Here is a 25,079-nt window from a genome sequence, read left to right as displayed (position 1 = left end):
ACTAATCGAACGGCCGGGCCGACCAACCGTCCGAGCATTTTCGGCGCCTTTGGGCGCTCCCCAAGCGTTTCCGCCAGTGGGCAATCCCACTCCGATCAACCGCCCCACTTCGCTGCCACGGAGCGCCAGTGGGGATCCCGGCGAGCGGTATATAAGTCGGCCGGAGCGACACTTCGCTACCTTATCCCAGCCGGCCTCTGACCGGCACCTAACCTTCGGGTACAACCGAGGACCTCCTGAACCGCTTCCCAGTGAACCATCCTGACCGTTCCTGCCGACGGAGACGGGCGCAACCTCTCCGCAGCCAGGTTATCACCGGCGTTCGACGCTCCTGACCATTCCTGCCGACGGAAACGGGCGCAACCTCTCCGCAGCCAGGTTATCACCGGCGTTCGACGCTCCTGACCGTTCCTGTCGACGGAGACGGGCGCAACCTTTCCGCAGCCAGGTTATCACCGGCGTTTGACGCTCCAGACCGTTCCTGTCGACGGAGGCGGGCGCAACCTCTCCGCAGCCAGGTTATCACCGGCGTTTGACGCTCCAGACCGTTCCTGTCGACGGAGGCGGGCGCAACCTCTCCGCAGCCAGGTTATCACCGGCGTTCGACGCTCCTGACCGTTCCTGTCGACGGAGGCGAGCGCAACCTCTCCGCAGCCAGGTTATCACCGGCGTTCGACGCTCCTGATCGTTCCTGTCGACGGAGACGGGCGCAATCTCTCCGCAGCCAGGTTATCACCGGCGATCGACGCTCCGGACCACTTCTGTCGATGGAGACGGCTGCAACCTCTCCACAGCCAGGTTATCACCGGCGTTCGACGCTCCTGACCGTTCCTGTCGACGGAGACGGGCGCAACCTTTCCGCAGCCAGGTTATCACCGGCGTTTGACGCTCCAGACCGTTCCTGTCGACGGAGGCGGGCGCAACCTCTCCGCAGCCAGGTTATCACCGGCGTTCGACGCTCCTGATCGTTCCTGTCGACGGAGACGGGCGCAATCTCTCCGCAGCCAGGTTATCACCGGCGATCGACGCTCCGGACCACTTCTGTCGATGGAGACGGCTGCAACCTCTCCACAGCCAGGTTATTACCGGCGTTCGACCCTCTTGATCGTTCCGACCGACGGAGACGGGCACAACCTCTCCGCTGCCAGGGCACCACCGGCATACGATAGCATTAAGCCATAGCAAGTAGATTCGCGTGCATGAATTGTTAGTTCATAAGATATTCTGTCTTAGTTATAAGTCCTACTCTTTGTTAACCAAATCTTTAATAAACTCTGTTTAAACCACCATACGGGTCTCGCAAGTTTGGCTCTTTCTCCTACTCCCGGATCCTGGGAACCGGCGAGCCAGTCCGTGGCGTTCGGTATAGGCGAACCGTTACATGGCGCCCGAACAGGGACCCGATTAAAGGAGAGCCCGGCTTGCGTAAACCCTCATGACTGCCTGGAAATAACCTATCTAAAGAGCAACTATTGGAACACCTACAACGATACAACGTCGACGCTACCGGCCAAGTGGACTTGCTACGACGCCGGCTACGGCTACATTTTGCCACCAACCCGAGCGATAACCCAAGGGGCAGTACCGTTGAAAGGACCGAAACCATGCCCACACTAAGCCCGATAGAACGGATCAAGATTATTAACCAGATCCGGAAATGGGGTCACCACTTTGACGGGAAAGACCCGCTCTCCTTTTTGGAAAGAACGGAAGAGCTTTGGGCCAGTTATGGTCTTGAAGAAGATCACCTGCTCCTGGGGTTGCCGGAGCTTCTACGGGGCGACGCCCTGCTATGGTACAGAAACAACCATGAGGCTTGGGGAAGCTGGGCCAGCTTTTGTGAACAGTTCCGCGGATACTACCTACCACCCGGATACATGAAACGCCTCAAGCGTGAGATCAGCGGACGATCCCAACGGACGGGAGAATCGTTCAGAGCCTACTCCGGCGCAGTACTTACCATGATGCGGCGGGCCGGAGGATATTCCGAACGGGAGCAATTGGAACAGGTCTACGAAAACATGGATCCGGACTACCAGCTATACGTCCAACTCACCGACCAGATGTCCATGAGCGAACTACACGCCAGGGTCGCAAATATCGAGAAAGTTAACCGTCGCCGGCAGGAGAACCAGCCTGAACCTGCGCCGGCTGCCAAGTACACTGTCTCCACGGTAACCTACAGCCATGAGGAATGCTGCTGGCGATGTAAGCAGAGGGGCCACACCAGGTTAGATTGTAAACGCCCACCCAAGAAGTTCTGCTCGCGGTGTGGCAAGGATGGTGTCCTGACAAGAGAGTGCCATCCACCGACGGGAAACGCTGGGCGGGCCGGAAACGTAGCGGTCATCGCCCAGCCCAGCCGCGAATAGATTACCGCCCTCGGCCGCATATCAAAATACGAATCCGGCAGCACCGATTTCCTACGCTCCTGGACCCGGGGTCCGAAGTCTCGTGTGTTAGGGCGGAGACGGCTCAACTTTTCCACGAGTACCCGAGAACGGCCCAACCCCAAGGAGATTATATCCTCCTGGCCAATAATACTCGAGTAGAAGTCACCGAAACGATCCGATTACCGCTCCGATGGCAGGAGAGGACCTATTGGCACGATTTCTTCATACTGCCTGGATTCGCAAGCAACGTACTGGTCGGTACCGACCTATGGGCCAAACTGGGGTTCGTCTTGCCCCCACCGCCGCTGAACCAGACAAGTATTTCTCCGAAGGCCGGCATGATCACGGCCGGAATTGGACACAGAACCGCCGATGAAGAATCACGGCTCCAGGAGTTCCTGACGGCGGAGCTGCCGCAATTCGAGTCTATTAAGGGGCCGACCGACCGAGCCGAACACCGTATTCGACTAAAGCCTGGATCACCCATCAAACAGCGGTACCGCCCGAGAAACCCGGCTATGCAGGCCATTATCGACCAAGAAGTTGATAAAATGCTCGAAGAGGGCGTCATCGAGCCCTCCACCAGTGCCTGGAGTTCGCCAGTGGTCATCGTACGAAAGAAGGACGGGCGACATAAGTTTTGCATAGACTTCCGCAAACTCAACGCCGCCTCCGAGAAGGATGCCTATCTTTTGCCACACATCGCGGCCACATTAGACAAATTGCGAGGGGCACGATATCTAACAACGTTGGATTTGAAAAGCGGTTACTGGCAGATACCACTGGCACCCAAGAGCCGACCGGCAACCGCCTTCACCGTGCCAGGGAAGGGCCTCTTTCAATTTACTGTGATGCCTTTTGGCTTGCACTCGGCTCCGGCGACCTTCCAAAGATTACTGGACTCGGTGATCGGTCCTGATCTAGAGCCGAACGCCCTTGTGTACCTAGACGATATCGTCATTACCAGCCAGACATTCGAGGAACACCTCCGACACCTTGGGGAAGTTTTCCGGCGGTTACGCGAGGCGAAGTTACGCCTAAACCCGAACAAGTGCTACTTCTGCCGTGATAACCTTCGCTATCTAGGCCACGTTGTAGACCGACAGGGCATACACACCGACCAGGAAAAGGTGAGCGCGATCACGGGGTGGCCGGCGCCTACAACCGTACGCAGGGTTAGACAGTTCCTGGGCATGGCTTCCCGGTATCGGAGATTTATACCAAGCTTCTCGACATTGGCCGCACCGCTTACCGCACTTACGAAGAAGAACGCCCGATGGTCATGGGGAGACCCCGAAGATACTGCCTTCCGTCGCCTGAAGGAGGCTCTGACCTCAACGCCGATACTGGCCTGTCCAGATTTTGCCGTGCCATTTGCGTTACAGACTGACGCCAGCTCCCACGGGTTGGGGGTCGTGCTGACACAACATCAAGCGGAAGGGGAGCGTGTTATCGCATATGCTAGCCGCACCCTTAATGGCGCGGAACGAAACTACAGCGCCACAGAATTGGAGTGCCTCGCCGTGGTTTGGGGCATTCGTCGGATGCGGGACTACTTGGAGAGGTACCGGTTTACCGTTGTGACCGATCACCAGTCCCTCAAATGGTTGCAACAACTGGAAAACCCGACCGGACGCCTAGGGCGCTGGCTCTTCGAGCTGTAGCAGTTCGATTTCGACATCCGATACAGGAGAGGCGGCCAGAATCAAGTGGCTGATGCCCTTTCTCGGGAGCCGCAACTCAGCGCAATCAGTCGCAACTCGACATGCCCCTGGTACCGCCGTTGTCTTGATGAAGTGAAAAATCGACCAGCCGATCACCCGGACTATGAGATACGGAATGGCCAGCTCTTCCGGCACATCCTTCACAACCTGGACTTCAGCGAGATACCGGCAGCTGAGCAATTGAAGCAATGCGTTCCCCGAGATCAACGACTAGACATACTGCAGAGATTTCACGACGATCCGACCGCCGGTCACCTTGGCGTGGCGAAATTCATCGCCCGCATTGCCCGACTCTACTACTGGCCGAGAATGTACCGAGAGATCGCCCAGTACGTGCGGCATTGCCCGAGTTGCCTGGCGCACAAGCCCGCGGGAAACCTGCACGCAACACCAGTCACCGCCCCCTGGCAGCAGGTGTAGACCTGGTTGGACCACTGCCGCGGTCCACTCATGGCCATACCTGGCTCCTGACCGCGCAGGACCGTTTCAGCAAGTGGGTAGAAATGGTGCCCCTACGACGGGCCACCGCCGCAAATCTAGCAAAGGAGGTGACGCGCCGTGTCATATACCGACATGGGTGCCCTGACCAACTCATCTCGGACAACGGTACCCAATTCACCTCACGCCAGTTCCGCGCCCTGCTATCCTCATTCGGGATTAAGCATCGAAACTCGCCCGTTTACGCGCCGCACTGTAACTCCGTGGAAAGGGCGAACCGTACGATCAAAACAATGATCGCCCAATACGTTAGGGACCAGCACCGGGATTGGGATGAGCGCATCGACGCTCTCCAATTCGCCATAAACACGGCCCGACACAAGGCAACAGGATATACACCGGCGTTCCTCGTCCATGGGCGCGAATTGGCCTTCCCACACCCAACCGATCGGCACCCAGCCCAAGGCTCAACTACCCCGGAGGTCCACCGGCAACGCCTCGAGGAGGCGTACGAGGTCGCCAGAATCCATCTCGCGCGAGCATTCCAACAGCAAAAACGCCATTATAACCTGCGACGATGAAACTGGTGCCCGCGTCTAGGGGACAAAGTGTGGAAGCGAGAGCGGCCCCTCTCGAAACAAGACGAGGCGTTCAATGCCAAACTCGCTCCGCGATTCGCGGACCCAATGGAGGTTCGCCGTATAATATCCCCAGTCATAGTAGACCTGCGCGACGAGCGAGGAAAATGGTACCGATATACCCATGTCCAAGACCTGAAACCCGCACCGAACACACCAGAGGATTCCGCTGGTGACGAGGACGCCATCTAACTCATAGACTGACGGAAACAGCGCCATCTCTGCCCGCCACCGCGAACCTTGTTCACGGGGAGCCCCCTAGTACCGGGGCTTCACCGAACGGCTCTGACTGTCCCCCACCACCGGCGCCTTTTGGGGTATATAAGGCGACGCGAGCATTGCTCCAGTCACCATTCGCAAGCATGAGCTCGAAGCAGTTGCTAGCAGAACTTTTTGGGGAGCTGAGCTCCGAAGAAGAGGAGGGGGCGCCACCGATCCCCGGACAGCCGACCACCGGGCAACCGACCACCGGGCAGCCGATCACTGGGCAGCCGATCACCGGGCAGCCGATCACCGGGCAGCCGACCACCGACCAGCCGACTACCGACCAGCCGACCACCACGACGCCGTCTGCACCGGACCCCGACATCGCCCGAGTACGGCGAGCACCCAAGCCGGGCACATCGGTCCAGCGATCCGACGCGGTGAACCGGCGGAAGGCAATCCTTCTCACCACGCCACCACCGCCCAGATCACGATGCAGAGGACGAACCATGTCCCTGGCGAGGGGCACGGCCCCATACCCGCCAACACGGCCACCGACCGACCGACCGTCGGCAACCACCGGGCCACCAATCACCAGGCCACCGATCACCAGGCCACCGACCATTGGGCTGCCGATCCCGAGTCCGTCGACCCCGAGCCCGCCGACCACGAGGCCGTCGACCACCAGATTGTCGACCGCGAAGCCATCGACCAAGAAGCCGCCGACCGCGAAACCACCGACCACGAGACCGTCGGCCGCGAGGCCATCAAACATGAGGCCGTCCAACCACTAGGACGTCGACCCCAAAGCCATCATTCGTGGGGCCAATACCATTGTCTACAGGGCCGCCAATCACCGGGCCGCCAGTCACCGGGCCCAGTGATGCCAGGCGGGTCAGGTTTTTCGCGCATGCGCAGCGAACGCGGCCTCAATGAAGTATCTAATACAGATAAAAAGGTGTGCCGCTGATCGCCCGAAAAAACGTTCTCTTAGAAAATTATTCCGAGTAATCAACGGCACACATTTTTATCTGCGTATATATGCGTATGTGTTTACACACACACATAATATAAAATACATAAAATATACACGATATAAAGTACATAAAATTACTTATAAAACATTGGTTATTAAAATACATAAATTACACATACACAAAATAAATAAACATATTAATAAAACTAAAAAATAAGCATCTTTTTTACATATCAATATAAAAAACAATCTTATATGTATATTAAAAATAGTATTAATATATAAAAACAATAAAATAAATTTATTTTGTAATAAATAAAAAATATTTATAATTAATTTTTAAAAAATAATATTATTGACCGTTTTTTTTTTTTCGATCGACGAAAGGGGAAAATGCATTATGCACACCTCGCTAGCCGGTCAAGCGAGGTAGTGTGGGACTCTCACCCACTAAAAACCCCTTCTCCAAAAATAAATAATTAATAAAAATTAAAAAATAAAATATTGCACATGAAATTGCACAGCAAACTATATAATATATAAAAATAAATTCTTATTGTTAAGTAAAAATAAATATAACAATAAACTCTAAAATAATAAACTTTGAAAAATAAACTCTGAAGTAAAAACTCAAAAATAAACTCTAAACTAATAAACTAAAAAAATAATATACATGCAGCGTGCATAAAGAAAATAGTGTCATGGCTAGATAAGTAAAGCTAATAGAATGCAAAAGCTTTCATGCAAAATAGTACAAAAAAACAAAAATTAAAAAAAAATTTTATTATTTTTATAAAACCATCAGATTTGCGCTATGTCTCCATATAAATTTAGCGTATTATGCAGTTCTAAATGCCTTGCGTTCACGTCAAAATTAATACAATTTTTTTCCGCGTCTTGAAAGCTGGACCGAATTATATAAATCGCGGAAACTGTATCATTAGATAATCGATTTCGTTTTTTATTTCTAACATCAGTTACAATAGAAAAGATTCTTTCGGCCTCAGCATTTGAGTGTGGAAGAGAAAGGATTATTTCAACTAACAATTCTAAATTTGGAAATATTTTTGTTCCATCTAAATTTTTAGAGTTTAATATATTTTTCCACATCTCATCTATTTCAAGAGAAGCTAATTCTAGTTTCTTTTCTTCATTAAAGATTGAAGGTAAAATCCTCCATTCAAAAGCTAATTGAGTGATATTATTGTGTCTAATTCGCGTAGCAATATGAGTCAAATCTTTAATTTTATTTCTACCTTCATTATATAAAGCTATTTTCGGATCTAAAAACGTTAATTGTTGAAAAAAGAAATCATTACACGGTAAACGTTTTAACATTTCTTGAACTGCAATAATATAAAAATCTAAACATTTAAATTTAATTTGTTGCGCGCATTCTAAAGATAAAGTTTCTAAAAAACTTTCACATTCCGATCCTACATATACATTATCTATATGTTTTATATTCTTTCGATCATTTAAATTTAAAATAAAAATATCATTTAATATGTCAAGATTTACAAAATTTTGCGCAAATTGAAATACTAATTGTTTACTGCTTTCATATAATTTATGTATTAAAATATTACGCGATTGAAACAAAGCGTTAAAATTATTTAAAAAATTTAAAGAATATTTCAAAAATAATAAATATGCTTTAATTGAGTTATTATTCAAACTTTCTAAAATAATCTCTGCCGATTTTAATTTATCTTCAACTACTGCTAAAATAAAATAATTTTTTAACACTTCCCAATTTTCCAAAAGTCTGAAAACACATTTATGTAAACTAAGCCATCTAGTATTGGAAAGTTTTAATATTTTATGTCGCTCTATATCAAAAAAATTTTGAAATTCAACCAAAATTGCACATCTCTTTGCACTGCCCGAAATGTAAGTGGCAATTCCTTTAATTAAATTTTCGCAAGATGAAGGTAATTTTTCACAAGCTTTACTAGCTACGAGTGCAGACGAATGACAAATACAATTTAATGTTATTAATTCCGGTATTTCTGATTTTAAATGACTCATAAAAGAATTATTGCATCCTACCATAACAGATGCATTGTCACACGCTAATCCAATAATATTTTTAATGGGAATTTCTTTTTCTTCCAAAAAATTTTTAAATGTTTGGAAAATTTTATTTGCTGAACAATCTGTCGCATCTAAAGTTAATAATTCTAATAATCGAGTAGAAACTTTTTTATTTAAAGGAGAAACATGCCGAACTAAAATGCACATTAATTTATTATCTGATATATCTGTGCTTTCGTCAACTAAAATCGAAAATCTACGCGTTTTTAAATATTCAACGATTTTTTCTGATTCGTGTTTTGCAATAATATTTGACAATACTTGAACACTTTGTCCGAGCAAGTGAAAGATCTTGTGCAATTTCAGAATCTATACAAATGTCTTTTAATAATGGAATTAAATGATCTACAGTGGAAAAAGCAACATTATGCTCCGCGAAAAAAGCAGCTAATTTTATTTCCGCGCGTTTGACTCTATCTTTATGTGATAATATATTATTATTATTATTATCGGCTTTATAATTCAACATCCTTATTTTCTCAATATGTTTGACCGTATGTGAATGTTCAATTAAATTTGTTTTCCGACAACTGATAGTTTTATTACATGCTGTGCAAAGCGCTTTATTTTCTGAAGGATGAGGAGCTAACCATCCTTTAAAACTACTTTCATCTAGCCAAGAAATTTGAAATTCCCTAATTCTACGTTTTTTAATAGCTCCTTTATTAAATTCCATCTTTTTTAAATATTAATAATATTTATTAACTTACCCAAAACTCTCCTAACCAGACCTGATCGTTTAATCCCGCCAAATCGTTCTTTATTTTTATTGCACTAAAGGTATAAATAAACTCACTATTATTAACACTCACTATTAACACTCACTACTATTCAGATAAACGATATTAAATATCACTAAACTTTTAATAAACTGTTCACTATGTTTGTGCACCCAGTAACTTTCCTTCAGCCCGCCAAATCTTCCATGTGATACCCGATACCAGATACCAGTGATACAGCGCTGGTTAGCCGCCATTATTATCGCGCATGCGCGAAAAACCTGACCCACCTGGCAACTCTGACCGGGCCGCCAGTCACCGGGCCGCCAGTCACCAGACCGACAACGTCCGGGCCGTCAACCGCTAGGCCGCCGAACCTCCGGTCAACCGCCCGGTTCACCCTCACCGACGCACCACTCGTAAGAGTGCGGCTCGACGACGGCACCGTGGTAGAGGTGCCGTTCGGGTCCGCCATCATCGGGCGGAAATACCGCATGCGAACCGCGTCGGGCCGGTAGATTATCCGGTTCGACGCCCGTGGACAACCGCGAGCGATTCGACGCCTCGCCGATCCCCCTTGAAGGGGAGGGTGGTGTAACGACACCGCAGTGCCGTACTAATCGAACGGCCGGGCCGACCAACCGTCCGAGCATTTTCGGCGCCATTGGGCGCTCCCCAAGCGTTTCCGCCAATGGGCAATCCCACTCCGATCAACCGCCCCACTTCGCTGCCACGGAGCGCGAGTGGGGATCCCGGCGAGCGGTATATAAGTCGGCCGGAGCGACACTTCGCTACCTTTTCCCAGCCGGCCTCTGACCGACTCCTAGCCTCCGGGTACAATCGAGGACCTCCTGAATCGCTTCCCAGTGAACCATCCTGACCGTTCCTGCCGACGGAGACGGGCGCAACCTCTCCGCAGCCAGGTTATCACCGGCGTTCGACGCTCCTGACCGTTCCTGCCGACGGAAACGGGCGCGACCTCTCCGCAGCCAGGTTATCACCGGCGTTCGACGCTCCTGACCTTTCCTGTCGACGGAGACGGGCGCAACCTTTCCGCAGCCAGGTTATCACCGGCGTTCGACGCTCCAGACCGTTCCTGTCGACGGAGGCGAGCGCAATCTCTCCGCAGCCAGGTTATCACCGGTGTTCGACCCTCTTGATCGTTCCGACCGACGGAGACGGGCACAACCTCTCCGCTGCCAGGGCACCACCGGCATACCATAGCATTAAGCCATAACAAGTAGATTCGCGTGCATGAATTGTTAGTTCGTAAGATATTCTGTCTTAGTTATAAGTCCTACTCTTTGTTAACCATATCTTGAATAAACTCTGTTTAAACCACCATACGGGTCTCGCAAGTTTGGCTCTCCCTCCTACTCCCGGATCCTGGGAACTGGCGAGCCACTCCGTGGCGTTCGGTATAGGCGAACCGTTACAACCTTCCGGACACATAACGATGGGCTGGCGGGAGTCCTTTGGAGCACTGATGGAAAAGGCGGTTCCTTCTGACAATTTAGAAAGTGAGGATTTTAGACACAAAAAAATATTATAGACAAAAATGAAAAATAGTTTAACTATAATGTTGAAGAACCAATAACGGAGGAAGAAATCGACAATTCCATAAGGGAGCTCAAAAATAACATAGCACCAGGAATTGACATGATCCATAATGAGGTTCTTAAACATCTATGGTATAAGAACGGTGCAGCTATACGTAATTTATTAAATAACTGTCTAAGGGAGGCCTGTTTTCCCACGAAATGGAAGACAGCGGAACTCATTTTTATATTAAAAGACCAAAATAAAAGAGAAAAAAGCGGCTTTTTACTCCAAATGCGTATAACTCGGCGAAAAATCATCGTATCGAGATGAACAGAAAAGCATTTTAAAGAGGAATCTCTGTACTATCATATGCTTTTGACCCTATTGACCTGCGACATTTGATTCTCGCCATGTGTCATGGCAAACTCAAACAATTATTTTTCAATTTTGCATGATCTCGTTTTATCATCCGTCGTTTTTAAAAAATTGTCGCACACAATTGCGATATAAAATTTCAAAAAGTAGACATTCGGACCTTTAAAATGCTTTTTTAAAAATCTTGCTAGCTGTATTAGATGCTGAAACATTCAATTTTGAATTTTTAATAACGCTGAATTGGAAGAATGAGAACCTTGTGGTTCGTCAACTCCACAGTATTTTAAGACTCCAAACCCTCCTTGTGATGTGTGTGTATGTGTGTGTGTGTGTGTGTGTGTGTGTGTGTGTGTGTGTGTGTGTGTGTGTGTGTGTTAATAGTGGGTATGACCTCCTCGTGCGCGTATTACCTCATTCATGCGATGGAGTAAAGAGCCGCTTTTTTCTTCAAATGCGTATAACTCGGTGAAAAATCATTGTATCGAGATGAACATAAAAGCATTTTAAAGAGGAATCTCTGTACTATCATATGCTTTTGATCCCATTGACCTGCGACATTTGATTCTCGCCACGCGTTATGGCAAACTCAAACAATTATTTTTCAATTTTGCATGTTCTCGTTTCGTCATCCATTTTTAAAAATGTGATCTCGCAACATTTCGGAGAACCTAGTTTAAAGTAGAGATTTCAAGCTTTATTTTCATTTTTTATAGACCTTTCTATCTTTATTATTTACAAAGTTATCGTCATTTGAAATTTGGTGATTTTTTTCCAAATTTCAAGTGTACCGCTTTTTTTGGAACTGAGTGTATATTACATATGATGACAATAAAAAGAAATTAAAGGAAGAGTCTACATTGAATACAAAATAGGATAAAGCGGCAATGAGCTGAAGCTCGAGCCGCAGAAGAGTCGTCGATCAAACGAAAAAAAAAATGTCCCTATCTACTCCTCCTCGTGGGCACACCTTGTCGTGGTGAGGGGGCTCAGTAACCGAAAGGCGAAGCGAACGTGTCCAGTCCTGTCTAGCCGCTCTAGCTGTGCCAAGATGGGACGAATAATCCTCGCAGCATAGCCACGAGTCGACAATGGCTCCTATGTGGCAAGCGCGTCGGTGCGTCGGTGGAGCGTGTCGACGGCCGTGCTTTAGGCGGAACCTCCGTCTCATTCGAGGTGGTGGGACGGCACGTGCTCGTTGGTGCGCTTCCGTTTCCGTCGGACTGGGAAGTCGCAAGTGGGGCTTGCCTCAATCTGCCGACGAAAAACAGTCCACTCCCATCCTCTTCCTCCCCCTGCCTCCTTTCCAACCGGTAGCCTATCCGTTCGCCTCTTTCACACTTCGGTGTGGAAGAGGAGAACAGGGGCCATCCAAGACCCACCGGGCCATGCGCCTCTGAGGTCCAAGACCCGGAGATGACGGAACCGGGGGTTTTTACTAATTTTTCTCTTTCTTTTTCAGAGCCCCTTTCAGAGTCCCCTACACAGTATAGCCACGAGTCGGTGTCAGCTCTGCTGACCAAATGGCTCATATGTGGCAAGCGCCCTTCCGCGTTGGAGGAACGGTCGACGGCCGTGCTTTAGGCGGAACCTCCGCCTCATTCGAGGTGGTGGGCCGGCACGTGTTCTTCGATACGTTCCCGTGCCCGTCGGGCCGTGAAATCGCGGACGGGGTTAGTAAACCCCGCTCCGTCGGTGGAGCGGTCCACTCCTATCCTTTCTCCTTCCCCACTACCTCCATTCCACTCACACCGATGGCCTACCTTTACTCCGTTCGCCTCTCTCACACTCCGGTGTGGAAGAGGGAAACAGGGGCTGCCGAAGATCCACCGGGCCCTGCGCCTCTGAGGTGGATCCTGGACCCAGCGGCGACGGAACCGGGGGTTTACTAATTGTAAGGATTCAGGCTAGCGGTTAGGCGGGATAATTCGAAGCAGGAGAGCTCTGGCGCTAAGGATAAAAATAACACGGGTTATCCTATTTTCGTCTGTAATACTTCAGACATTGATTTATTCGCACTCGCAAGCCGTACCGTCGTCACGTCGTATATCGCACACACACGCACACACACACAGTCGCCTCTCTTATGCGGACAGAAACGCTGCCCCCTGTCAGCGCCACTACCGTGTCGCTCAGGAACTCAATGCTGCGCGCGCAATCAAAAGATGGCGGTGTCAAGTAAAGCTAGGTCTACCCTAGGTTTACAGCTTCGGCTATTCCTGAAGAAGTCATTCGTCTCGAATGATATATCGCGCGCTACAATAGACTAATTAAATTAAATATCGTTTCATAAATTGAACAGTTAGTAATACCTTTTTTTGCGCAGTAATACAAATAGAGTTATATATTAACTTATTTTCTAAATAAATGTAACATAAAGTAAATAATTTAAGACGCAAGTAAGAAAACAAAATTTGGTAAATATCACAGAGTGAGAAAATAACTAAAAGTATGCCTCCGTAAGGCTTCACAAATGAACTTATATGCTATTGTATTAAAAGCTTATTTTGTAAATAAATGTAACATAAATACATCAAGGAAGTAAAAAAAATGTTAATCGTCAATAACTAATATATATGTGAAATAGGATAACTAACTCCTGAAAAAGAATAATAATATTGTATTTACTGAGTAATCAAACAAAATATAAATCTAAATATAATCGGCTTTATATAGATATACAGGGTGAGTCAAAAGTATGTTTTAAAAATTTGTGAGCGTGTTCCTGGATAAAAAGAAAGAACAAATGTTCATATGAACATATGGTCGCAAATGCTTTGTTGTCGAGATAATGGACATAAATCAGCAGTATCAAATAATGCTTTATTTGAACGTTTACAATTTTGTTATTGTTGTTTTTTTTTGTTTTTTGTTTTTTTTTGGTTGGTAGTGTGGTTTGGTTTAGTTTTGGTCATGCGGACGTCGTGCTCAAGCATGTGTTGAAAATGATGGAGGACATGTAGAACATCTCTTATAAACAACAATAACAAAATTGTAAACGTTCAAATAAAGCATCATTTGATACTGCTGATTTATGTCCATTATCTCGACAACAAAGCATTTGCGACCATATGTTCATATGAACATTTGTTATTCCTTTTTATCCAGGAACACGCTCACAAATTTTTAAAACATACTTTTGACTCACCCTGTATATACAGGGTTTAGCAAAAGTGTGGAAACCCCTTAATATTTCGAAAAATACGCTCTTTAAAAAAAAATGTTTCATACAAAAGTTATAGGGTTTTATGTGGCGCATTACACAGCAACATTATTATGACCTCGAATAGCGTTGTCAAGGTTATGTGAAGGTCACCTCCAACTTTTTAAATGGGACACCCTATATGCTTTTGCATATTCTTGTAGCTTATCTCGAGAGCTTTTCAAAACACTATAATTAAGTTAGTTTTCATTAAGTACTTTCCGAGTTATGAGGCTTGAAATCATTTCTTAATTTTACATAAACCATAAAATATCTTGTAAAATATTTATTTTTCGATTATCTTAATACTTTTATGTACAAAATAATAAGAGTAATCAATTGGTGTAAAGAAAACATACAGTTGTTTTTAAGAAAAAATATGGAATTGTTAATTGCAAATTACATATTTTTTCTTAAAAACAACTATGTTTTTTCTTTACACCAATTGATTCCTCTCATTATTTTGTACATAAAAGTATTAAGGTAAGATAATCGAAAAATGAATATTTTACTAGATATTTTATGGTTTATGTAAAATTAAGAAATGATTTCAAGCCTCATAACTCGGAAAGTACTTAATGAAAACTAACTTAATTATAGTGTTTTGGGAAGCTCTCGAGATACGTTACAAGAATATGCAAAAGCATATAGGATGTCCCATTTAAAAAGTTGGAAGTGACCTTCACATAACCTTGACAACGCTATTCGAGGTCATAATAATGTTGCTGTGTAATGCGCCACATAAAACCCTATAACTTTTGTATGAAACATTTTTTTTTTAAATGCGTATTTTTCGAAATATTAAGGGGTTTCCACACTTTTGCTAAACCCTGTATAACTAAGTAATATCAGGTACGGGTTTTATCCATGGTTTCATACGGTCTGTAGATAATACAGAATTATATGCTCTAGATGTTAAATTAAAGCCTGGAATGTGCTGAACTACGTATCTATTTTTATTTAAAACCTTTGAGACCATGTAGGGTCCTTTATATAACGGTTTTAACTTCTTGTTCTCACCTGGTTTGATAATTGAATCTTCTCTGATAAGAACGTAATCGCCTGGCTTATATTGAGACGGTTTCTTATGCTTCTCGTCATAATATATTTTGTTATATTCTTTAATTTTATTTGTGGATTCGGTGGCTAATTCTCTGGCAATGTTTCGTTCTTCTATGATATCTAGACTTGTTTTAGTTAGATCTTTGAGGAAAGTAACCAATTTACTATCAGGGTGGTTACGCATTTCGATACCAAATAATAGTTTTGATGGAGAGGCTTTGGTGGAAGAGTGGAATGTATTATTAATCACATATTGAATAGTAGTGATGTGCAAATTCCAAGAAAGGTCGTCATCGATAATTTTCCTTAGGGAAGATTTTAGGAATCTATTAACCCTTTCTACCAGGCCGTTTGCCCAAGGCGCTGCCACCGCCACTTGACGATGAAGTACATTATAATACTTAAGGAAATTTGAGAATTCCTGGGAGGTAAAAGCAGTACCTCTGTCTGATACTAGTATAATGGGATTAGCAAAATTTTGAAAGAGATACGAAAGATGTTTTATTGTCTCTCTGGAACTTGTAGATTTAGTTGGAAACAACCAAGTGTATCTAGAAAAGGCGTCGATTACTACCAGGATATGCTTAAATCCGTCGTGAGTTTCTTGGATAGGACCGAAGTGATCCGTATGTAAAATTTGAAACGGATGAGAAGGAGTGTCAGTTATTTGAGTTCTCCTTGAGTTCTCCTTCTCGTGAGTTAATAGTTGAGTTAGCTAGAAGGCAAATTAAACAGTTATCTAGATAATTTTGAATTTTCTTTTTAAGGGATGGAAACCAGTAATTAGAAGAAATTCCTTTGACTGTTTTATCGAAACCACAATGTGCCATGTCATCATGATAGTAACGAATTATATTAGAAATCATTACCTCCGGTACAACGAAGCGAGGCCTATCGTGACCCTTTCTAAAAACTAGACCATCGAGGAGTTCGTAGTAATTTTGGTATTCTTTAGATTCCAGATTTTCTGCCAATTTTTTCAATTTAGGGTCTTGCAATTGTCTGAACTGAAGCTCCTTTTCTAAAGGCATAGCTTCTATAGCGTGAGTGATGCGACTTAAAGCATCAACGTGTACCATTCTTCGACCATCTCGATGAGATATCTTAAATTTGTAATTCTGTAATTTTAAAGTCCAGCGAGCTATGCGGGGGTTGATATGCGCCTTAATGACCGCATATACTAGCGCGTGACAATCTGTTACAACAGTAAATTCCAAGCCATATAAATATATATGGAACCTTTCTACGGATTTAAGAATAGCGAGCATCTCTAGCTCAAAGCTATGATAATTAGCCTCCGCTTTATTAGTGCATTGACTATAAAATGCTATCGGAGCCCACTGACCCGATTTTGATTTTTGTAATAAAATTCCAGCAACCGCAATAGCGCTTGCATCAGTATGTAATTCTGTTTCTAAATGAGGATTATAGAGTTGAAGAGTTGGATATGAAGTTAGTTCTTTTTTAAGAGTGTTAAATGCCTGAATGCAATCAGAATTGAAATTAAATTTAACTGATTTCCGCAGAAGAAAATTGAGGGGTTTAACAATGATGGCATAATTTCTTATGAATTTCCGAAAATAATTAGTTAAGCCTAAGAATCTTTGTAATTCTATTATTTTAGAAGGTATTGGAAAATTAGTAATAGCTTCGGTATGACGAGAACTAAGAGTTATCCCAGAAGGGGAAACTATGTAACCGAGATACTCTATAGTGGTTTTCAGAAACTGACATTTTTGCAGATTAATTTGAAAATTATAACGTTTAAGTTGTAATAATACTTGCTTTAATGTGTCTAAATTATCCTCGACTGATGTAGAAGGAATAAGTATGTCATCAATATAAACCAGTACTTTATCTTGTCTAATGAAAGACTGTAATATTGAAACAAGGCGCTTTTGAAACTCTGCGGGCGCCTCACAGAATCCAAAAGGTAATCTTAAATGTTCATATTGACCGTCTGGGGTCGCAAATGAAAAATATTTTGTATACTCTGGATGAATTTTGATATGGTGGAAACCATCTTTGAGATCAAGAAGCGTAAACACTTTTTTATTACTTAAACGAGCTAAGCAGTCTTCAATAACCGGAAAAGGGTATTTTTGTTTAACAGTTCATTTAGCGGTCGCAAATCTATGCAAAGTCTTAGTAAACCATTCTTTTTACGAATAGGTACAACGCGTGCGCAATACGGAGAATTGCTTTCTCTGATAATATTTCTAGACAACAGATCGTCTGTTATTTCTCTTATTTGAATTCTTTCTTTGTAAGCAAAGCGTCTGGGAGAAAAAGCGAAAACGGATTCGTCTTTCAAATTTATCTTGACACAATAGTCATCATCTATTGGAGTGATATTACTTTTCTGGATTTCTTTAATGATAGATATTAATCGATTTTCAGTATTAATGTCGGAGTCGATATCAATGTTTAATAATAAGTCTTCTTTTTTGTCGTTTAATAGAATTGTACTGTTAGCGAAAGCGACTTGGGAAAACAAGTTGATTCTATCCTTTAAGTCTTTTTTAGAAAGATTGACCGTGATGGAAATTTCATTCTCTTCTAGAAAATCACGTCCAAGTATTAAATATGATGATACAGAATTGTTTGAAAAAACTAAAAAGGAAATGTTAACTATTTGATTTATAAGTAGCTTTAATTTAATAGGAACTGAAATTGATCCAATAATATTAATAGGAGTACCATTTAGAGCATTATAAGATTGAGTAACTTTTGTACACAAATCAGAAGGATTAAAATACTTGAAAAAGATTTTATCAGAAATGAAAGAAACAGGATTTCCCGTGTCTAGTAACGCCAACAAAGTACACGATATATTATTAATATGTGTAACTTCTAATAAAGTGTTATTAGTAATGATTTTCCTATCGTTAGTGGAGTCTACGTAAGCTATCGTGTTTAACGATGTAGCCATTGAGTCACTGACCGTTGCTACTGGAGGAGTAGGAGATTGCGCCGGCTGTGGACTTCTTGACCTTCTTTCTTTTTTCTTGAGTTTAAAACACTCTTCTTTTGTATGGTTTCTGCCACGACAATAAGAGCAAAAAGTATCTTCAGTACATTTATTCTGGGAATCTGATTTTTCTGATGAAGCATTCTTATCTGCAGGATTGTTTCTGCGTGTGAACGTAGGTGAAGATTTCTTGAGATTGCATGAAGAAGTGATATATTGCATCTTCCTCATAAATTCATCCAGTGAATCTTTAGGCAGTGACGCTGCTGCTGCTTTGATAGATAAACTGGAGATTCCATTGATAAGTAGGTGAATTGCGTCTTGATCTGACAATCTTATAGATTTCATTAAGGTTATTTTATCAGTAGCGTACTCTGAAAAAGATTCTTTATAGAAAAGCCATTTGCGAAGTTCAATTTTCTGTATCTCCACAGTGTATAAGATGTCTCTTTTGAAACGACTAAGCAGTGCTTTTCTGAAATACAGCCAAGAAGTATTAACAGGCCCAGAAACTTGGTCAAACCACTTACGTGCTGTTTTTGCCAATTTTATTATGGCTGCTGCCAAAATAATATTATGGGATGATCCATGAATTTGAGCCAGACTTTCCAATTTCTCAAGCCATAACTCAACATCTTCTTCGTCTGATCCATTGAAATATGGGATCTGATTGGCTAAAGCTTTGGCGGCACTATATGAAGCTGTTGTAAAATCCTCTGTGCATGTGAAGAACTGGAACGGTGGTTGTGCGATGTATTTCTATCTGGTGAGTGTTCTCTAGATAAAACTGATGATAATGTTTGTATCAAAACTTCTTGATAATGACGCATTTGCTCATTTTGATGTTGCATTTGAATAGTTAAAAAAGAGCAAAATTGAGTGAAGATATTAGAATTAGTGTTATCTGTTTCTTTATTAGCAGGTTGGTTTATTGAATTATCACCGACCTTAGGTAAAGACTGAGTTGCTGAAGGGCCGGCTGAGTTAATTTTTCCTTCAACTGTTTTTTCACCACAATAATCCAAAGGAGGTGCAGACCTTTCCAAGAAGGTCATAATCACGTCAATGCATTTGTTACGGTTGTCATCTACCGAAAGTCCATAAGATAACGCCTCTTCTTGCAATTCCCGGAGGGAAAGATTTTCCAAACGGTGTCGATCCATTGTTTTTTACTGGTGTTTATTATTTATTTGAGTTTTACGTGCATACAAAGGCAGGAATACTGTTATATCACGTGACCACAATGGCGGTTACACTCCCGTATCACGTGATCACAACGGCGGGCTAACTTTCGTGAGATTAAAGTGCCCGACCGGCTATTGTTTGTATAGATAATATTCATAAAATGTTTAATGAATATCGCGCACTATCAGTCTAAAATTCTGAATTAGCACATAAATTGCAACTTTATATGCTTAGAGTACATAATGCCGGAAAACACTCAGCGAAGACAAAGCAAGAAAAAAAAACTTCGAACGATAATCCCACTTCTGAGCTGTAAGGATTCAGGCTAGCGGTTAGGCCGGATAATTCGAAGCAGGAGAGCTCTGGCGCTAAGGATAAAGGTAACACGAGTTATCCTATTTTCCGTCTGTAATACTTCAGACGTTAATTTATTCGCACTCGCAAGCCGTACCGTCGTCACGTTGTACATCGCATACCCACACACACACAGTCGCCTCTCTTACGCCGACGGAAACGCCGCCCTCTGTCAGCGCCACTACCGTGTCGCTCAGGAACTCAACGCTGCGCGCGCAATGAGAAGATGGCGGTGTCAAGTAAAGCTAGGTCTACCCTAGGTTTACATAATCTTTCTTTTTCTTTTCAGGTACTTCGGGTTTCGGCTGTTGCCGTCTGTGGCTTCGTCGTTAGGTCGTCGTTGTCGTCGCGGTTGTTTTCGTCGCCGTCGGTCCCGTTGTTTTAAACCTGAAGATTAAGGTGTTAGGAACCGTGCCTAGGGTCTGCATGGTCGCGTAGACTTTAAATGTCGCGGTCGCGAACGGTCCGTCCCGGGATACCTGCCGTCCTCCCGGCGTATTTAGGTTTGGCGGCGTAATGGTGGCTCTACGTCGTACGACCACCCCTTCCACCGTACTCCTGGGAACAGAATGAAGTGCATAAATATTAAAACTTTAGATGTGGTGAGGACGAGGGTCAATGTCCTGATAGAATGGGCGGCGGAACTCGGCCTGAGTATTTTAAACTCAGGTACGAGGAGCACCTGCGTGCGGCCACAGGGGCAATCCATAGTTGACCTGTCTTGGGTCAGCCCCTTGGCCGCGCGCCTAATAAACGACTGGAGAGTGGTGGTGAATGCCGAGTCCCTTTCGGACCATAAATATATAGAGATGGCATCCGCCCCCGCCTCCAGAGAGGTGCTCACCCGCCGCCGTGAGGCCAGGGATAGAACACGGCGATGGGCCCTCAAAAAGATAGAGGAGGACGCTCTCTTCTCCTCGATTCTGGCGGTCATATGGGAAAGAGAAGGGAGAGGTGCAGAAGAAGAACTACCCTTTGAGGAAGAAGTAGAATGGATCCGGGGTACGATGCAAGGCGCGTGTGATGCATCAATGCTCCGGATCCTCCCCTCTCCCAGGAAGGCAGCGTGTTGGTGGACGGAGGAGATTGCCGAACGTAGGTGCTCCTCTGTCCGCCTACGCAGGAGCTACGACCGGGCAAGGCGGATAGCCCGTAATAGTCGTGGCAGAGTCGCCAGAGGAGGCGTTGGAAGCGTACAACGCCGCTCGGCAAGAGCTCAGGGCGGCTATTAAAGCCGCGAAGGCCAGGGCCTGGGAGGAGTTAATCCTCACCCCGGATTAGGACCCGTGGGGTCGCCCCTACAGCATAGTAATGCGCAAGCTGAAGGGAGGGGCGCCCCCCACTACGGAGGTCCTGGATCCCCAATTCGTCCAGCGGATCGTGGCGACCCTCTTCCCAGATGGGGGGGCGCGTCGCGACCGCCCCCGTTCCGGAAAACGGTACGGAGCGGGAATGGGACGAGGAGGAATTGAGGATCACCCGGGGTGAGATGAGGAACGCCGTCAGGAGAATAAAATCCGAGAAAGCTCCCGGCCCTGACGACGTCCACGGAAAAGTGTGGGCCCTGGCCTTCAAGGAACTTGAAGGCTACATGAGGTACCTCTATAACAGGTGCCTCAGAGAAGGTCGCTTCCCCGCGGAGTGGAAGAGGGCCAATCTGGTCCTCATCCCAAAGGGGGGCAAACCGGGGGACCAACCCTCAGCGTATCGTCCCATTTGTCTGTTGGATGAGGCGGGAAAGATTGGAGAGAATCATCGCCAACCGCCTCGTCCGACACTTGTCCTGGACCGGTTCCGACCTCAGTCGGGACCAGTACGGCTTCCGCAGCGGGCGGTTCACAGTGGACGCGATACTTCGCGTCCGGTCCGCTGTGGAGGACGGCGGAGTGTTGATGGCGGTGTCGTTAGACATAACTAACGCCTTCAACACGCTGCCATGGCGGTGGATACTGGGGACGTTTGAGCACCACGGTGTGCCCCGGTATCTCGTCGCCACGGTCCGAGACTATTTTAGAGACAGGGTCCTGGTCTTTACAGACCGAGACGGGACGGTACGCGAAAGGAGGGTGGAGTGCGGGGTTCCACAGGGCTCGGTATTGAGCCCACTATTGTGGAACCTTGCCTACGATCACGTCCTCTGATCAGCCCTCCCCCCGGCAGCAGTGTCGTATGCTATGCCGACGACACGTTAGTGCTTGTCGGGGGACAGACCTGCGGGGAAGCGACGATTAGGGCAAACATCCCTCGAGGGCCCTCGAGAGCGTGGTGTGTTCCATACGAACCCTGGGGTTGGAGGTGGCGGTAAGAAGAACCGAAGCCGTGATGTTTCGGGCACGGCGACGGTTCCGCCGCCTCCGGGGCACGGCAATGGTTCCGCCGCCTCCAACTTTCATCCAGGTAGGTGAGGCTCGCGTTCAGATTGGGGAGAAGATAAAATATCTTGGACTCCAACTGGATGCGACCTGGTCCTTCGGCGAACACTTTCGCTGTCTGGCCCCGAGAGTAGAGGGAGTGGCGATGGCCTTGGGCCGGCTGCTCCCAAACCTCGGGGGACCGGGCGGAAGGGTTCGCCGAGTATACGCCGCCGTGGTGGCATCGGTGGCCCTCTATGGGGCTCCTGTGTGGGCAGAGGATGTGGCAGTCACCCGTCGCCTGCGAGACCTACTTCGCAGGCTGCAGAGGCGGATGGCCATCCGAGCGGCGAGGGGCTACCGAACCATCAGCCACGCGGCGGCTACGGCCCTGACCGGCATGACTCCGTTGGATCTCGCGGCCCGCATGTACAGCAACATGTACAAAAGGGTTCGTGGGATCCGGGAGAACGGAGCCGAGGTCACCGGCGGGGTCCGTAGAATGATACGGGACCAGGCTCGACGGTCCATGGTCCTCGAGTGGCAACAGTCACTCGAGGATCCGCACATTGCGGGAAGAAGGACCATCGAGGCCATCAGACCCGTCCTACCAGAATGGGTAGAACGGGTCAAAAGGGAAGGAATCACCTACCGGATGACGCAGGTGCTCACCGGACACGGATGTTTCGGTGAGTACCTGTGCAGGATAGGCAAGAAGCGCACCGCGAAGTGCTACCACTGCGACTACCCGCACGACTCGGCGCAGCATACGCTGGAATTCTGCCCAGTGTGGGCGGCCGAGCGTGCAATTCTGGTGGCCGCGGTAGGGGCGGACCTCTCCCTCCCGGCCGTAATACGTGCTATGGTCGGGAGGACAGAGGCGTGGCAGGCGATGTCCTCTTTCTGCGGCAAAGTGATGCTGCAGAAGGAGGACGCGGAAAGGGAGAGGCGCAGCGAAGGTCGTCGCCGAGGCGCCCCTCCTGATCCGGCGGGAGACGGGGGGATGCCTCCGCCGGATGGGGGTCCGCCCCCAAGAAGGCGGAGGCATCACAGCCCCCGTCGTCCTCCCCAGAATAACACAGGGGGAGGATGACCTCGACGGGGGGCGGGGGGCCGCTTTAGCGGCCCCTCCGCCCCCTGCCAAGGAGAGGGGGGGTGCCGTTTCGGGGAGTCATGAGGTTCCCCGCAGCGGCACCCGTGAGGAGAGACGGAGCCCTCCCGGGGCACTGCCGAATCCCACTCCCTATGGGGAGGGGAGGGAGCATGCCCCTGGAGGGACACCAAGAAGAGCCCGGAGTGCTCGCCCGATCCCCCTACCTATTCTGGGGGGGGAGGGAGGCCCACTCCGGGTTCGGAGGGCCGGGGCCCGAGCGGGACACTCGGACCCCAACCCCGCCCACCGGAAACCCCGAGGAGGGCGCGGCGTGGAGGTGATGCCCCTCTGCGGCGCAACTAGAGAAAGGCGCTGCCAATAGGCGACGTGTGCGGGTCCCAAAGCGTTTATCAATGCCGAGGGGCCCGCATACAGGGTTAGGTCGAATGGGTGGGGGAGGACGATCCGGACGTAGTGCCTCGAGCATCCCCGGTCCTCCCCTCATACACCCGAGTAGGCATCCGGAGAGTTTTAGCTGGTAGGCCCGTTAAATAGGGAGATTCCAGCATAACCCGCCCTCCCTCCCCGGGGAGTGCGGGTATCCATAAAGGATTTTTTTACAGTTATCAAAAAAAAAAAAGATGTGAGGAGAAGTGTCTGCCTGGCCGACCGCTTCCGGTCTGGCGTGGCCGCTGTTAGTACGCTTAGCCGGGCGGTACCTACGGCCTCGGCGCAAATCGCGACGCACCAAGTCGGCTCACGGCGGTACCTACGACGCGTAGCCGGGTGGCACCTACGAGACAGCTCTCGGGCGGTACCTACGGCCTCGGCGCGACTCGCGACGCACCAAGTCGGCTCTTGGCGGTATCTACGACACGTAGCCGGGCGGCACCTACGAGACAGCTCTCGGGCGGTACCTACGACGCGTAGCCGGGAGGCACCTACGAGACAGCTCTCGGGCGGTACCTACGGCCTCGGCGCGACTCGCGACGCACCAAGTCGGCTCTCGGCGGTATCTACGACACGTAGCCGGGCGGCACCTACGAGATAGCTCTCGGGCGGTACCTACGACGCGTAGCCGGGCGACACCTGCCAGACGCGGCGTGTTGCTTTCGCCGACGAGCGAGAAAATTACAAGTCCCCTCGCGGCATGTTGCTTTCGCCGACGAGCGAGAAAATTACAAGTCCCCTCGCGGCGTGTTGCTTTCGCCGACGAGCGAGAAAATTACGTATCCTCGTGGCGTGTTGCTTTCGCCGTCGTACGACGCGCGCGTGGGGTCTCGTCTAACCGACAAGACGAATCCCCAATCCGAGGGCTGAGTCTCAACAGATCGCAGCGTGGTAACTGCTCTACCGATTACAACACCCCGCCAGGTACCTAAGTCGTCTACAGACGATTCCGAATCTCGACATCGAACTCGCGAAACCCATGATTGACCGTTAGACGCCGTGCCGTCGTAGCGGTGAGATCCCGACAACAGGCGATGGCGCCGTACGGCAAACCGGGCTCGTGCGACGACCGGTCCGGGGACCGGCCGCCTAGTAGTGTCACATTGTTTTGAGCCTTTCGACTCACGAGACTCCTAGAGATATCATTGCCACCTTCGACTAGAGATGATACAGCCTTAGAGGCAGGGACCCGGACCGAACCGGAATTGAAACCGAAAACCGTTCCGTAACCCTTTTTTTAGATGAACCGATACCGGAACCGAAACCAAATTTTACAAAGTTTATAACACCGAAATCGTAACCGAACCA

The 25,079-nt window shown here is 47.3% G+C and overlaps 1 pseudogene; it reads right to left on the bottom strand.

The window, feature by feature from the left end:
* Positions 1-6,210: 6,210 nt before the first annotated feature.
* Positions 6,211-9,664, bottom strand: LOC145968965 (zinc finger protein 862-like; annotated as a pseudogene).
* Between the last annotated feature and the right edge of the window lie 15,415 nt (positions 9,665-25,079).

This window comes from Camponotus vicinus, unplaced genomic scaffold, assembly GCF_025532165.1.
Source record: "Camponotus vicinus isolate PSW18456_S1 unplaced genomic scaffold, iyCamVici1.0 SCAF_3, whole genome shotgun sequence".
NCBI lineage: Eukaryota > Metazoa > Arthropoda > Insecta > Hymenoptera > Formicidae > Camponotus > Camponotus vicinus.
The sequence above is the reverse complement of the archived record's forward strand: the minus strand, read 5'-3'. Positions and strand labels throughout refer to the sequence as shown.